Raw genomic sequence first — 13,469 nt, 5'->3', positions numbered from 1 at the left:
ATAGTTAATCTCATTATTCACAGATTCTATATTTGTGAATTCAACTACTTACTAAAACTTATTTGTAACCCTAAAATCAATACTCCTGGTGCTTTCATGTTCATTCAAGGACAAGTGCAGAGCAGAAAAAATTTGAGTCACCCAATACACATATTCCTAAAACAAGCTGACACTTTGTCTTCTTACTTCAGCTGTCATAAGTAAACAAGTATCCTTTTCACTGGTGTTTTCAGTTTTTGGTTTTTTTTTGTTTTTTGTTTTTGCGGTACAAGGGCCTCTCACTGTTGTGGCCTCTCCCGTTGTGGAGCACAGGCTCCGGACGCGCAGGCTCAGCGGCCATGGCTCACGGGCCCAGCCGCTCCGCGGCATGTGGGATCCTCCCGGACCGGGGCACAAACCCGTGTCCCCTGCATCGGCAGGCGGACTCACGGGCCCAGCCGCTCCGCGGCATGTGGGATCCTCCCGGACCGGGGCACAAACCCGTGTCCCCTGCATCGGCAGGCGGACTCCCAACCACTGCGCCACCAGGGAAGCCCGTGTTTTCAGTTTTAAATGGCCCCCAAGTGTAGTGCTAGAGTGTTCCTAAGTACAAACCTGTTATGTTCCTTAGAGAGAAAATACATGTGTTAGATAAGCTTTGCTCAGCAATGATTTACAGTGCTGCTGGCCATGAGTTCAATGTTAATGAATCAACAATATATATTAACTCAGGTATATTTAAACAGAAGCACACATAAAACAAAGTTTTGTGTTGATCAGTTGACAAAAATGTTGTGACCAGAGACTTGCAGGAACCTAACCCTGTATTTCCCATAGGAGCAATGGTTCAGTATTTGCTAACTCAGTATTTGCTCAACTCACAGAACATAATAACCACCTTGAATAACCAGAACTGATTGTTAATTTTAATTTGAGGAAAAGGAAACCATTTTCCCCTTGGCTGTGACACCCAGTGAAGTGGCAAATGTGCAAGAGCTCTACTGTTCTTTGCTCTCTCCTGGAGCTCTAGGGCAGGAAGCAGAGAAAGAATGGATACCTACACCTATGCGTAGTGGTACAATTACTAACAATAACCATAATAGCTACTACTCATTAAGTGCCTCCTAATTTACCAACACTCTTCCAGGTGCTTTACATTCATTCACTCATTCTTTAAACAAATATTTGCATGATTAGCTCCATGCCACGTCCTGTGCCAATGAAACCCAAGGGAGAGAAGATAGACACTGTCTCTGCACTTCTAAAGCTCATATCTAGTGCAAGAGGAAACAAATACACAGTGAAAAAATAAAATAAGTTGTGAAAGTATAATAAAGAAACAAAACATGTAGAGTAATAAAGAATAACTGGTGGGGGAGACATACGTTATTTTAAAACATACCCAGAAAAGGTACCATTTAAGCTGAGAGTTAAGGATGGTAAGAAGCCAACCAAGGAAAGAGCACTGCAGGAAGGGGTGCAAAGGCCTGAGACTAGAAAGAGTGTAGTATACTCATGGAATTCAAAGAACCCCACCTCAGTGGGAAAGAATGGCATGAGATGAGTCATTTAGTTCCCATAATGACTTTGGAAAGTAGGCATTATCAACTCTATTTTTAAAATGAAGAACTTGAAGAGTTCAGAGAAGTAAAGAAACTTGCTCAAGTTGCACAGCTCGTGGGCAAAAATTCAATCAGGATGGATTGATGCCAAAATCCATACTCTTTCACTTACATCATGCTGCCTCCCACTTTCTTCCTGCTATCCTATGACTCACCCCCAAAGATTCTCCTGTCTCACTAAGGTAGATATATTTATATACCTTAAAGAAAAATAACTAAGTCACAGAAATGTAATAAATAGGACTTGATGTCAACAAGTACAGTTGATATACGCTCTTTCTCTGTCTGTGTACATCCTGGGACCTTATGCACTTCTAAATAGTCACATCCTACTGCTGACACATGTTCAGTAATTACGTTATTATCCTCATTACATCTCTGTAACCCCTTGATGCCAGTGCTTTCTCTCAATCATGAGCTAATCTAGCTTTCCCCTATGAGACATGAAAAGAAAATGGCTTTTATTTTTATAGATAGAAAAACTAAGGTAAAGAAAGGTTAAAGTTCACAATGTCTTCCTCTTAGCACATCACAGTTACCCTAAACCAGCAGTTCTGTTTTGCACATAGTATTTACAGAGATTTAATCCTGAAAGGGTCTATGCCAGGGATTCAGGTTTCCCATTTTCCTTCTTTGTTTTTGTTTTCTTAGGTAGTTATTTATGTGACTGTCCTCCTAACTAAATGGACCAATCTGGGCATAAACCATTTTCTATTTTCTCTGCTTATAGAAAGGAATGGTTTATTTCAGCACTGCAGATAACATCTTGAGGTCTCAGGAGGATGACAAATTGAAACAGTCTCTTTCTTGCCTAACATTTCTTACCCAAGAGTCAAGTGATGATGTTAAGGAACAAATTTCTCTTCTCCTGACAATTTGTACTTATTTTCTTAATAGCCCTGCTAAGATTCAACGAATTTCAGTTTGCTTAGAGCCTACTTAGTGCCTGCCAACAAGCACAGGATGCTTTCATTCATCTGTGTAACAGTCCTATTGGTGAGGCATTCCTATAAAATTATGGCAGCAATTCCAAACCAGAAACAGCAGAAATAGGGTTAATGAATTATCTTTCAAAAGAGCCATCAGAATAGCACAGCAGTTCTTACATAACTAGAAAACTTAATAAATTATTTTGATTGAGAAATATTCAGAAATTTTATTGAGGTATAATATCAATGTGCAAAAAATTACCTGTTCAGTGGTATTATCTGTATGTTACAAAATCACGTGAAAACAAGCACAACAACTGAATACAACTGCATAACTCTACTAATAAATCTATGTCTTGGTAATCATGCACAAAGAATAACATTCACAGACAACTGATGCCTCGACTGGCTAAACAGTTCCAGATTAATGTTGTTCTTTGACCTGTTAGATTCTTCTTGCACATAATTCTGGTGCGCTATTTGACAGGTACCTTTGGTGCAGCAATGGTGTGATTCGCACCTCTTTCAAAGGTCACAAATTGCTAACATTGTACCCTCTATCCTTTAAGCTCTCTTTTTATAAAACTTTTAAATTGAAACATTATTTTCTAGTATTATTTGTTGACAAGTTTTAAACTGCAGAGTCAAAATGATTTCATATTTTTAATTAAATTCACCTTTGGCATTTTTCTGTAACTTTAACCTTTCATCAATAACATATTCTCTAACTACCATGTATCATGTATTCAGTGCTACAGAGATATATAAGCAGAGATAATTAATCTCAGCTTTCAGAAAGCATATAATCAACTTGGGAACATATGTAAAAGCTGCACATTAAATAATTAAAGAATTGTTTCAAAGTAACATATGAACAAGTGCATATAAAATTGAATATGGATCCTCCCCAATTTACAGAGGAATTGTTTTCTAAAAGTTCATTTTCAAGCCAGTTGTTCAGAATGTTTTAAGCATTTTTCCATTAAAAAAAAACTATCCTGTAAAGGGTAGTTATATTATCCAGCCAGTTCACAATGACCTACTTCATAGAAAATGCCACTGGATTACAAGACTAGCAATATTACAGAAAGGAAAAGAAATGGAACTGATATTCATTAGTATGTGACAAGCACTTCCACGCAAGTAATCCTATTTAGTCTGAATAATCCTGCAAGGTAGATTATTATGTCTTCCTTTAAAGATAAGGACCCTGAGGCTGATAAAGGTTAAATAACTTGCCCAAGGGAAGAGCTTGTAAATGACAGAACAGATTCAAACCCAGAACTGCCTGGCTCTGAAGCCAGGTCTCCATTCCTACAACATGCAGCTTCCCTTTAAAACAGCATTTATAAAGGAACATTTTTTTCGTGTTCCAAATGGGAATGTCAGAAATACATTTCACAACCCAAAAGCTCCTGAAATGCAGAAACAATGATTTTTCATCTTTGTATCTCCAATGTGGTGTTTCACACAGAGTAGTTACCCAATGATTACTGAATGAATGAATGAATGAACAAACAAATAACAAATTAACAGAAAATGAGTTCTTCAAAAGCAGGGTTTTTTTTTTTAATTCATATCTAAATACATATAGCCTACCATAGACATATAATCTACCCATCAATAAATATATTAGTAAAGAATTCCATCCTGCTAGCACACCTCTCATTCTGCTTTTCCTAAATTTGTAATCCTGACTGCTTCCAAATTCATTCCTTGAACTCAATGTCTTTCAAAATCTCAGTTCTCTCCTCCTTCCTTTCCTTAGACACTGAAATCCAGAAGACTAAATCTATATTTACATCTCTTACGGGCTCAGCAAGCTCCCTAGCCAGGACAGATATGAATTTAACCTAGTAAGCTTTACCCATAATGCTCTTGGACCTCGGAGTTTGAAAAAGATGCACAGCCCCTTGGGGAGAAATTATCCAAACCAGTATCAATGAAGTGGATTTATTTTGTCCAGAGGAAATGCAAATGAACTTAGTTGCATCAAGTTCCTGAAAGTACACTTCTTAAGCAAATTAAGAAACCCATTTCAAGTTGTTTGAAAGGAATCTTGGCTGATACTTGCAAATGAGTCTTCTACAGAGAAGTAGCTCTGATTCCACAGCTTTTCATTTCATATGGTCTTAGAGATGAATATTCAGATCCCACATCAACATTTAATGAAATGGATAGAATCCCAAAGGCTTAAAAACTAGGTTCCACTTCATAATCTGTCATTCTCTCTACCTTCTTTCAGGATACATTAATTTTTTAAGAAGTTATTTTAACTAGCTTCTAAGATACATTTTTAACCACTACAAGTTCAAAAATGATGTACAAAGCTCCTAATTTAATTGGTATCTTATGTAAAGAATCCTTATTAATTATACAATTGTGACTATAATTAAATAAAAATATAGAAGAGATAGAAATAAAGGTTCTGAAGTTCTCACGTTAAAAGTCCTTGAAAAAAAAGACAAATCATTTTCTTAAGCTCCCAGAGAGTACACTTAATATCCTATACCAACCATGTTGATTATTTTCAAAATTATCCTGAATATTATTAATGGCAAATGTTAAACTACCAAAAACCCTGTACTATTGATAAGTTCTCTCTGATGACATGGCTCAGCAATTTCAGTATATACACTGTGAAACAAGAGAACCAGAAGTACTTTCAAGAAAGAACAACAAAATCTTCATTCCCTTCAGCAATTGGCTCAGAGCAATGAAACAGAAATACGTGTTTTTAAAACATACTTTATATCCACATTTAAATGCCTAATTAATCCTAATAATTAAATGCAGCCACTAACCACTTTCTTTGCAAGACCTCTTTTTTATTCCCATAAACTCTGGAATTTAATAGAAATCATTGTGTCGTTATGGCCAGGGTAATAAATGCCTATTGGTCAATAAGCTCTGAGCCTTAACAGGCAGTTAACTAATTCAGTTGGAAATAAGACCAATAGTTCTAATGGCCTCTAATTTCACTGCAAGAGTCCAGTCTTATGAACTATAGATGGTTTTCATGAGCTCTTCCTACAGCAGAAAACAGCAATTTAAATGTAAAAGACATGCATTTGAAATTCAAGTGCTTACACTGATTTCATTTGCCAGTGAGACCACAGATCAGAAGAGGTCCTTCCAGAAGAAATATTTAAGTGCAATAAGTAGAGCCAATGCAAACAAAAATAAAACCATTTTAAATTACAAGAGGTCAATTTAGTCTATTTGAAAATCATTCAAATTTTCTTTTGTTTATTTCAAACAATCTGAATAATTTTTTTTTAACTGGACAAAAGTAACAACTGTACAAACACCTTGTAATAAAAACAAAAAGGGAGGCTTAGAAAGTTGATCTCTTCCTGCTGTCTCACTCATCCTCCCCTGAGAGTGAAGGCTTCTAGATTTCAACATAAATAGATATAACAGTATACAGATATCAGTATACTTGAAATAAAATAGTTTGGAGACATTAGTATCCACTCAAAACCTGATCTTTTCAGCTGTTTGTCTCACACTGCAACAGCAGAGAAAGCATTTCAAGCGATGAAGTAAGAATGTCCCTCTGTCCTATACCAGGGGGTGTCTTGCATATGAAAATGAACTAGGTTATGTTCACTGTTCTGCTAGCATTCAATTCTGACCTGATCATTTTGTGCCTCTATCCACACTTCTAGAGTAGCTACACTTATGCCTAACAGGAAAATCTCTTAAATTACACAATTGGGCTCCTTATTCCTATGACATTTAACTTAAAAAGCATTTATATGCCAAATTTTAAAAAATCCTTATACTTATTCATCACTTACTTTGTCAATTATGGTGAAAGAAGTTAAAGTTCTTTGGCCTAATTTTATACCAAACTTCTGACAAACCTAAAGAAAACAAATCACTGTATTTTCTAGCCTCTAGTTCAATCATAATCACATTTAGCCTAATCTTCCTGATCGCACACTAATTAAGACAGTGATAATATATGGTAGTGAACTAGAACACTAGACAGGTAGTAAAGAAACCTTGGGCTGGTACTAGCCTTGTAATGACCAGTTATATGAATTTCAATTACTTTCCCTCTCCCAGCCTCAATTCCATCATTTCTAAAGTGAGGGGTTGGGTTAAATGATCTCTTAAGGGTCTTTAGAACTGTGTAACATCCTAAAATCCTGTTCTATGAAATGTAATCTTCTTTAATTATTTATAGAGTGGTTAACTGCTGAGGCGTCCTAAATTTCTCCTTAATACTTCCACATTCACTATCATTTGGAATCTTGTGATTATCATACTTGGTTTCATTTCAATGTCTCTTTTTCAAACATTTTTTTCCAAAAAGTAAACCTAACATAAGAGTCCTGGATAAGATATCTGCCACCACCATCCTTCCCCCAAGGCAGGGCAAGCTTTCCCTTTTAACAAAAACACTTGCAATTGGCAAGAAGGGTGTGAGCCAGTCTATTTCTTTCCATGTGTTAATGAACCACCTACTGCCAAATGGAACTCTTTCCTTACTTCCAGACCAGTAAACACCATTTTCTGATGATGTAAAATGACAAAGTACTAATTAGAAGGAATCTAATATGAAGTCACAATTCTCATTAACTGGAAGTTATTAGAGTAATTATTAACAAATCACATTATCATTAGACAAAAGAAAATGACAAAATTGATTTATGCGTTCAAGAGTCTCTAATAAATAGGGTCTACAATTAAGGTCCTCTATAAAGTGACCAGAGTAGAGAAAATAACATTTTACAGGTTTAACGAATGCTCTGAAAATATCACATTTTTTTTATTGTCCAGATGTCATTTTCCAGCGTTAAATATAGCCTGAAATATTGAATTAAACTAGATGACTAGGAAGAGAAAATACTTTAAAGTCTCCAAAGAGTACAACCTGTAGCATCTTCAAGAGGCTAAAACAATCCTAATGATGACTAATGCCCTGAGGATCCCAAGCAGCATCTAACTCTAAGGTCAAAAGAGTACTGCCTTTGTTCAGCTCCCTAATTAAGATGAATTGAAGATAAATGCAAACAAAAATTGTGGGCATTTGGAGACCAATACATCAAAACAATAGAGGAAGAAAAAAAAGCTGCTCAATTAATTGCAAAGTCTAACAACATGAGTAAATTTCATGTTTCTCTTGGAATTTGTCAGACTTCCTAATTCTTTCCTTAGGGGTTTTTGCAATTTTGAACTAGCTCAGATTATATCATAAACACGTTTTAATGTTAGTCAATTTTGGTATGTATTTGTACTCTGAACATACTTCAAAACTCTGTAATAAAAAGTTACTGATCTGAGGAATTCCCTGGTGGTCCAGTGGTTAGGACTCTGTGCTTCCACTGCAGTGGACACAGGTTCGATCCCTGGTCGGGGAATTAAGATTCCGCAAGCCGCGTGGTGCAGCCAAAAAAAAAAAAAAGTTACTGATCTTTGGTTTATAAAAGTTAAAATTGTTTCTTGTGTTAAATTCCCTAATTGCTACATATGGACTAGGTTAGAGAACTATGTTCTCAGAGCATAATTAACATGCTAATGTGATGGTACAATAAAAAGTTAATATTACTAAAAAATTATTTTACAGTTAATTTCATAATTTAAACTCAAAATTTTTATGCTAATATATTTATCACATTAGTAATCAAGTAAAAACACATTTCTCAACTAAAAGGTAGAATAAATTTCAAATGTTTCTTTCAAAAAAATTTAAACTACATTTATCTTGTTTGTTTGTTTGGTTGTTTTTTTTTTGCCTTACCGGGGGGCTTGTGGGATCTTAGTTCCTCAACCAGCGATTGAACCTGCGCACTTGGCAGTGAATGTGCAGAGTCCTAACCATTGGACTGCCAGGGAATTCCCTACATTTATCTTATTTTAAAGATTTAGGGATTTCCCTGGTGGCACAGTGGTTAAGAATCCGCCTGCCAATGCAGGGGATACGGGTTCGAGCCCTGGTCCGTGAAGATCCCACATGCCGTGGAGCAACTAAGCCTGTGTACCACAACTACTGAGCCTGTGCTCTAGAGCCCGTGAGCCACAACTACTGAGCCCACGTGCCACAACTAATGAAGCCCACACACCCATAGCCCGAGCTCCGCAACAAGAGAAGCCACCGCAACAGAGTAGTCCCCACTTACCACAACTAGAGAAAGCCCGTGTGCAGCAACAAAGACCCAATGCAGCCAAAAATAAAAAGATAAATAAATATTATTTTTTAAATGATTTATATTATTCTAATTAACGAATATATGTTCATTCCAGAAAATTTAGGAAAAATAAAAAGCATAACAAAAATTTAGTTCATCCTTTAATCTCACTACCCAGAGATCATCACTTTCATTTTAGCTTATATATTGCCAATATTTTTCTATTCAAACATATATTATTTTACAAAATTTGGAATTTCTCTAATTTTTTATGTTGGTTTAAATTGATTTAAAATAGTCATTTGGTTATATAAACGTCACAGATAAAAGTGGACAAAGCAAGATGAAATTAATTTGTAAGACACTTAGATTTTATATATGTATGATACATGCAAAAAAGTATGTGTAAAATTATATGTACATGCATATATGTGTAAAAGCATGTGTTAAGAACATATCTTTCATACAGATCCAATCAAATTTGTATATCAGAGCTGAGGGCATACCACAGTTTTATCAGATAAATGTATCCATGCAGCATGTCTAATTTGTAGAACAAACTGTTGATCGTATTATAACTATATAATGGAAACTAGCCAGATAAGAGAAACTAGAATAGCTTAAAGTATAAAGTATTTTTCAAATGAATGTGAGAAATTAACATATACAAACTCAGACCTAAACTACAAATTTTATTAGACCCATGAGAGGAAATTCCAAAAACCTTTTAATTCACATCAGCCTCTGCTACTAGAGAACCAGGCTAATTCTCACCAAAAAAAGAAAGTTAAGCAAAAGAAGTATTTTCACTGTGACAACTTCTAGTTGGTGGCAAAGGGAACATACATACACATGTAAACATAATGAAAAAGTACAACACCTTATGAATGATGCATATTAAATTACAGATTTACTTCATAGTAAGAACCATCTCCAAAATGTATAATCCACAAAGTTGTTTAAATATAGATTAAAACACAATAGAGATTAAACAGAAAATCCTGGATGGGGAAAGTCACATGCGTCTTTAAAAGTTTGTGATACAGAGGAGTAACACTGTCCTAAATCTAATTCAAGAATTCAAAGGATTACTTTTATGGAGCACCAGTAAGTCCTTTTTGTGAGACTTGTAGAATGTGGCACTGGAGATGAATATAATTTAATTTGGAACATGTGCAACCATCTATAAACATCTTTTGGGGTCTGTATACAGCAACATTTTCACTGAGTTATGTATTCTGCACACCAGTACAGCTGCTCTATAGCTTTCAAATGCCGATATAAAACTAGCTTCTACCTATTTAAAAAATTACATGAACAGTAAAAACTTGGATTAACCCAGTGTTCTGGTATTTTTAATTTCCTTGGGAGCATACAGAAAGGACAAAGAAAAGAATTCTTTATTTCAACATTAAGTATATGCTATTGCTTATACATGAACATAACCACATATGTATATATCCCCAATTACCCTTTAGCAGTATTATAAAATTCTATACAAACAAATAGCATTTACTATTTTAAAACAGCCTTAGTCATTCTACTAGTCATTTGGCTTCTGCTCTATGTCTACGAAAAAGTGTGCTAACCATCACCAATCCTGTCATCACAGGTCCAGAAATTTAGTGTGGTGTCTTGCAACACAAGTCAGAAATTAGACTACATTTCAAACAAGTGCCTTCAAGCTGAGTCTTAAAGAACAGCCACTGACCAGAGAGAATAATGAAACATTCACTACCTGAAGCAACATTACCAAGAAAAGAACAGCAAATTCAACCATGCTTCCTTTAAAATAATCTCAACTCAAAATTTCTTCAGCTTTCCTATCTGATTAAAATAATCAGATATTAAGGTCTTTTTGAAATAGGCTTAAGAATTAACATACAACAAATACCTTGTTGCTAGTATTAAATCATGATACCACCTGTCAAACTAAAGAATCTGAAAGCATTAAGGAAATTGTAGGACTGAGTCTCTAACATGTTAAAAGATTTGGAATGTTTAAAGAAAACATAACTGAAAATAATAAATCCATTCTTCTGATTGTTATTATTAGCAATGAGAATTATTACAATTAACAACCACACAAGCACTCCACTTATGCCCTATTCTCAAAGTTATTTTATAATCATCCTAATTCTATAATCTGCATGAAATAAGATATAGCCCATTGGGATAGGGAAGTTTCCCAAAGGGGTGAGAAAATGAGTCTCTCTGACCTTAATTAGGAGGAGAAAGGGAGGGTTTTTTCTCTCCTTTCATCTCCAAAGGAGCTGGAAAGGCCCTGGCCCCACATGAAACCAGAGGTTGAATTCTTTTATGAATAAGGAGTGGAAGGGGAAGTAGAAGAACATGGGGATACCCTTACATATAGGACACTTGACATAAATCAATGCTCTCAACCACCCTAAACCATAAGAATTACCAATTCATTTTTCTAGTGAGGGAGAGGAGCCTCTGAGAGGCTGAGCAGCTACCCCATGTCACACACACTCAAGCAATTCAGTTGGGATTCAAACTCAGATCTAACTTCAAAGGCCCTGCTCTTTCCATGGAAGTATGCTGCTGCCCTGACTGAAGTTTTATTCAGCACAGTTTAGTCATAATACCTTTCTCTACTGAAATAAATAACTTTAATCAGCTGGTCTTAATATCACAGGAACTGAAATTAAAACAAACAAACACAACAACCACAAATATTTGGAACCACAAACGGATATGTCATATTATAGCCAATAAAGTGCTGGTTTAACAGAACTTCCAAAGCTAGACCCCTGAAAAAAAAAAACTCACAGGGAAAAAAAATAACTGCTGCCAAAATGCTAATAATCACCCTCTGAAGATCCTTACACAGCACGTGGGACTACTGAGTCCTCAAGTCCTGAACCATCTCCTTTCCCAGCCCTCCTTCCCTCCCATTTCCCTCAGCCTCACTCATCTCAGAGAGCTACGGTCACTGAATTAGCTGAGGTGCCTGCAATGACCTTTTATGGATCTGTCTGCCTGAGTTTGCTCACAGAGCCCAAGGCAAGAAACTCTAAATTTTAGTTGTTTTTATTTTTAAGAGAAAACATCATCACAAAAATATTAATGCTCCGGGTACATAAACAAGAAAAAATTCTTATGAAGCTCACTCTTTTTTTTTCAAAAACTTTTACTGCATAAATATTAGAACTTAAAACCCAGAAAGGCATATTATATTGGTTTTTCAAAGATAACAATGAATTATAAAATTACAGGGCTTGAAGGGATCTTAAGCAGTTACACAGACCATCATCTTTACTTCAAACAAAATTTATTGAAGCATTTTAAATAACAGGGAATTTATTCAATGTTAAAACCTTCTCTCAGAAAAAAAAGTCAGCATTCACAGGCAAATTATTTCATATAACTAATGTGAAACACTCATTTTCCCTTATAAACTTCTGAGTTCTTATTAAATCTTCGGGGTGGGAGCTGGTGGTAGGGACGGCTTGTGTGAAAGAAAGGAAAACAAACATTAAATGTCAGGCACTACCCTGGCTACCTTTCATATATGGTATCATTTCATCTCCACAACAATCTGTGAAATAGGTACTATTAGCTCATTTTACTAGCAGATATTAAAGTTCAGAAGGGTAAATAAAATGTCTAAGGCCAGAAGGTAACAGGTGGCAGATTTGGGACATTACCTCAGGTTTGCCTAACTAACTATCCCCCTCTCAGTTCATAGTTGATCATCCTTTATGCCAGAGATTACCAACCTCGTCAAAGTGGTTGTGCATTGCTTTCACTCTAATGTGTCCGACTGGATCACGGACAGCAACTTGAATAGCTGGGGATGAAGACATGTGCTGGCCAACAGCTCTTATTTGAAACACTGGGTCCACTCTATGATAATTGGAAACTTCTAAAAGCCAGGAGGGCCACAACAACTCCAAACTCTCAACAGAATTTGAGAACAAGAGATCCAAGCTGGCTGAAAATGGGCCACAGACTATGGGGGAAAGATCCAAAAGCTACCACCTGCTAGGGCAGGTGGCCGACAGTAGCCCTTGCGAGTGACAAGGAGTGGGACTTGTTGAAATAAATATCCATGAAAACTGCTTAATAGCCATCCTTGGTATACACTCCACAGATGGACAATCTCTGTAACATACAGGACTTTTTACATACAGACAATGCAGATAATATAGAGGAAGGGGAGCAGGGAGAGAATAGGGTAAAAATAAGTGCCCATCCCCTTGTTCCAGGGGATGGGGTAGGAGCTGCGGGAGAGCACTGGACAAGCATACTGCATAGCACAGAAAGAAAGAAATCAACTTAAATCAAAAGGAAAAAAACACAAAAATAAAAACAAAAAAATTAAAAGTCAAAAAACAAGCAAGCAAAAAATTCAAAAAACATTCAGTGACGTGATCAGGGTAGAAACAAACTAAAGATTTTAAAGGAAAAGCTCCTGAAAATCACTTTTCTCCTCAGTACATGCTCCTTCTACTTACCACTCTTCTTCATTTACATGCACTCCATTCGATTTCGTATTTCATCCCTAGAGTTTCGTAATAGAGTCTCACCACAGGCAGCTTGAGAAGCAATCATCAGTACATTACTCAGCAACAATATACATGCATAGAACACCTAATGCCCCAGATCATCAAATTTACTCCTAACCTATTTGGAGCAGGTGAGGCCCACTAGGAAGGGCAGTGGGAAGAACAGCACCTATGCAATCTCACACATTGCGAGAGAGAGAGACTTAAAGCAATGGGGTTTTGACATCTCCCTTCAGAACTATCAGATGGGCACCAACCAATCAAAAC

The 13,469-nt window shown here is 36.1% G+C and overlaps 1 protein-coding gene across 5 annotated transcripts in view; it reads right to left on the bottom strand.

Moving 5' to 3' along the window:
* The window catches only part of TTC28 (tetratricopeptide repeat domain 28), a 609,537-nt gene that overhangs the window by 321,969 nt on the left and 274,099 nt on the right, over positions 1 to 13,469 (bottom strand). The window contains exon 1 of one of the 5 annotated variants that reach the window (XM_032603710.1): positions 13,152 to 13,264. The exons of the other annotated variants lie outside the window; for them this stretch is intronic. The gene's annotated coding sequence lies outside the window, so the exon portion shown is untranslated. Of the gene's footprint in view, positions 1 to 13,151; positions 13,265 to 13,469 lie in introns of those variants that run through there. 5 annotated transcript variants of the gene reach the window in all.

The sequence above is a fragment of the Phocoena sinus genome, chromosome 14 (assembly GCF_008692025.1).
Source record: "Phocoena sinus isolate mPhoSin1 chromosome 14, mPhoSin1.pri, whole genome shotgun sequence".
NCBI lineage: Eukaryota > Metazoa > Chordata > Mammalia > Artiodactyla > Phocoenidae > Phocoena > Phocoena sinus.
This window is presented reverse-complemented; position numbering and strand designations above follow the sequence as displayed.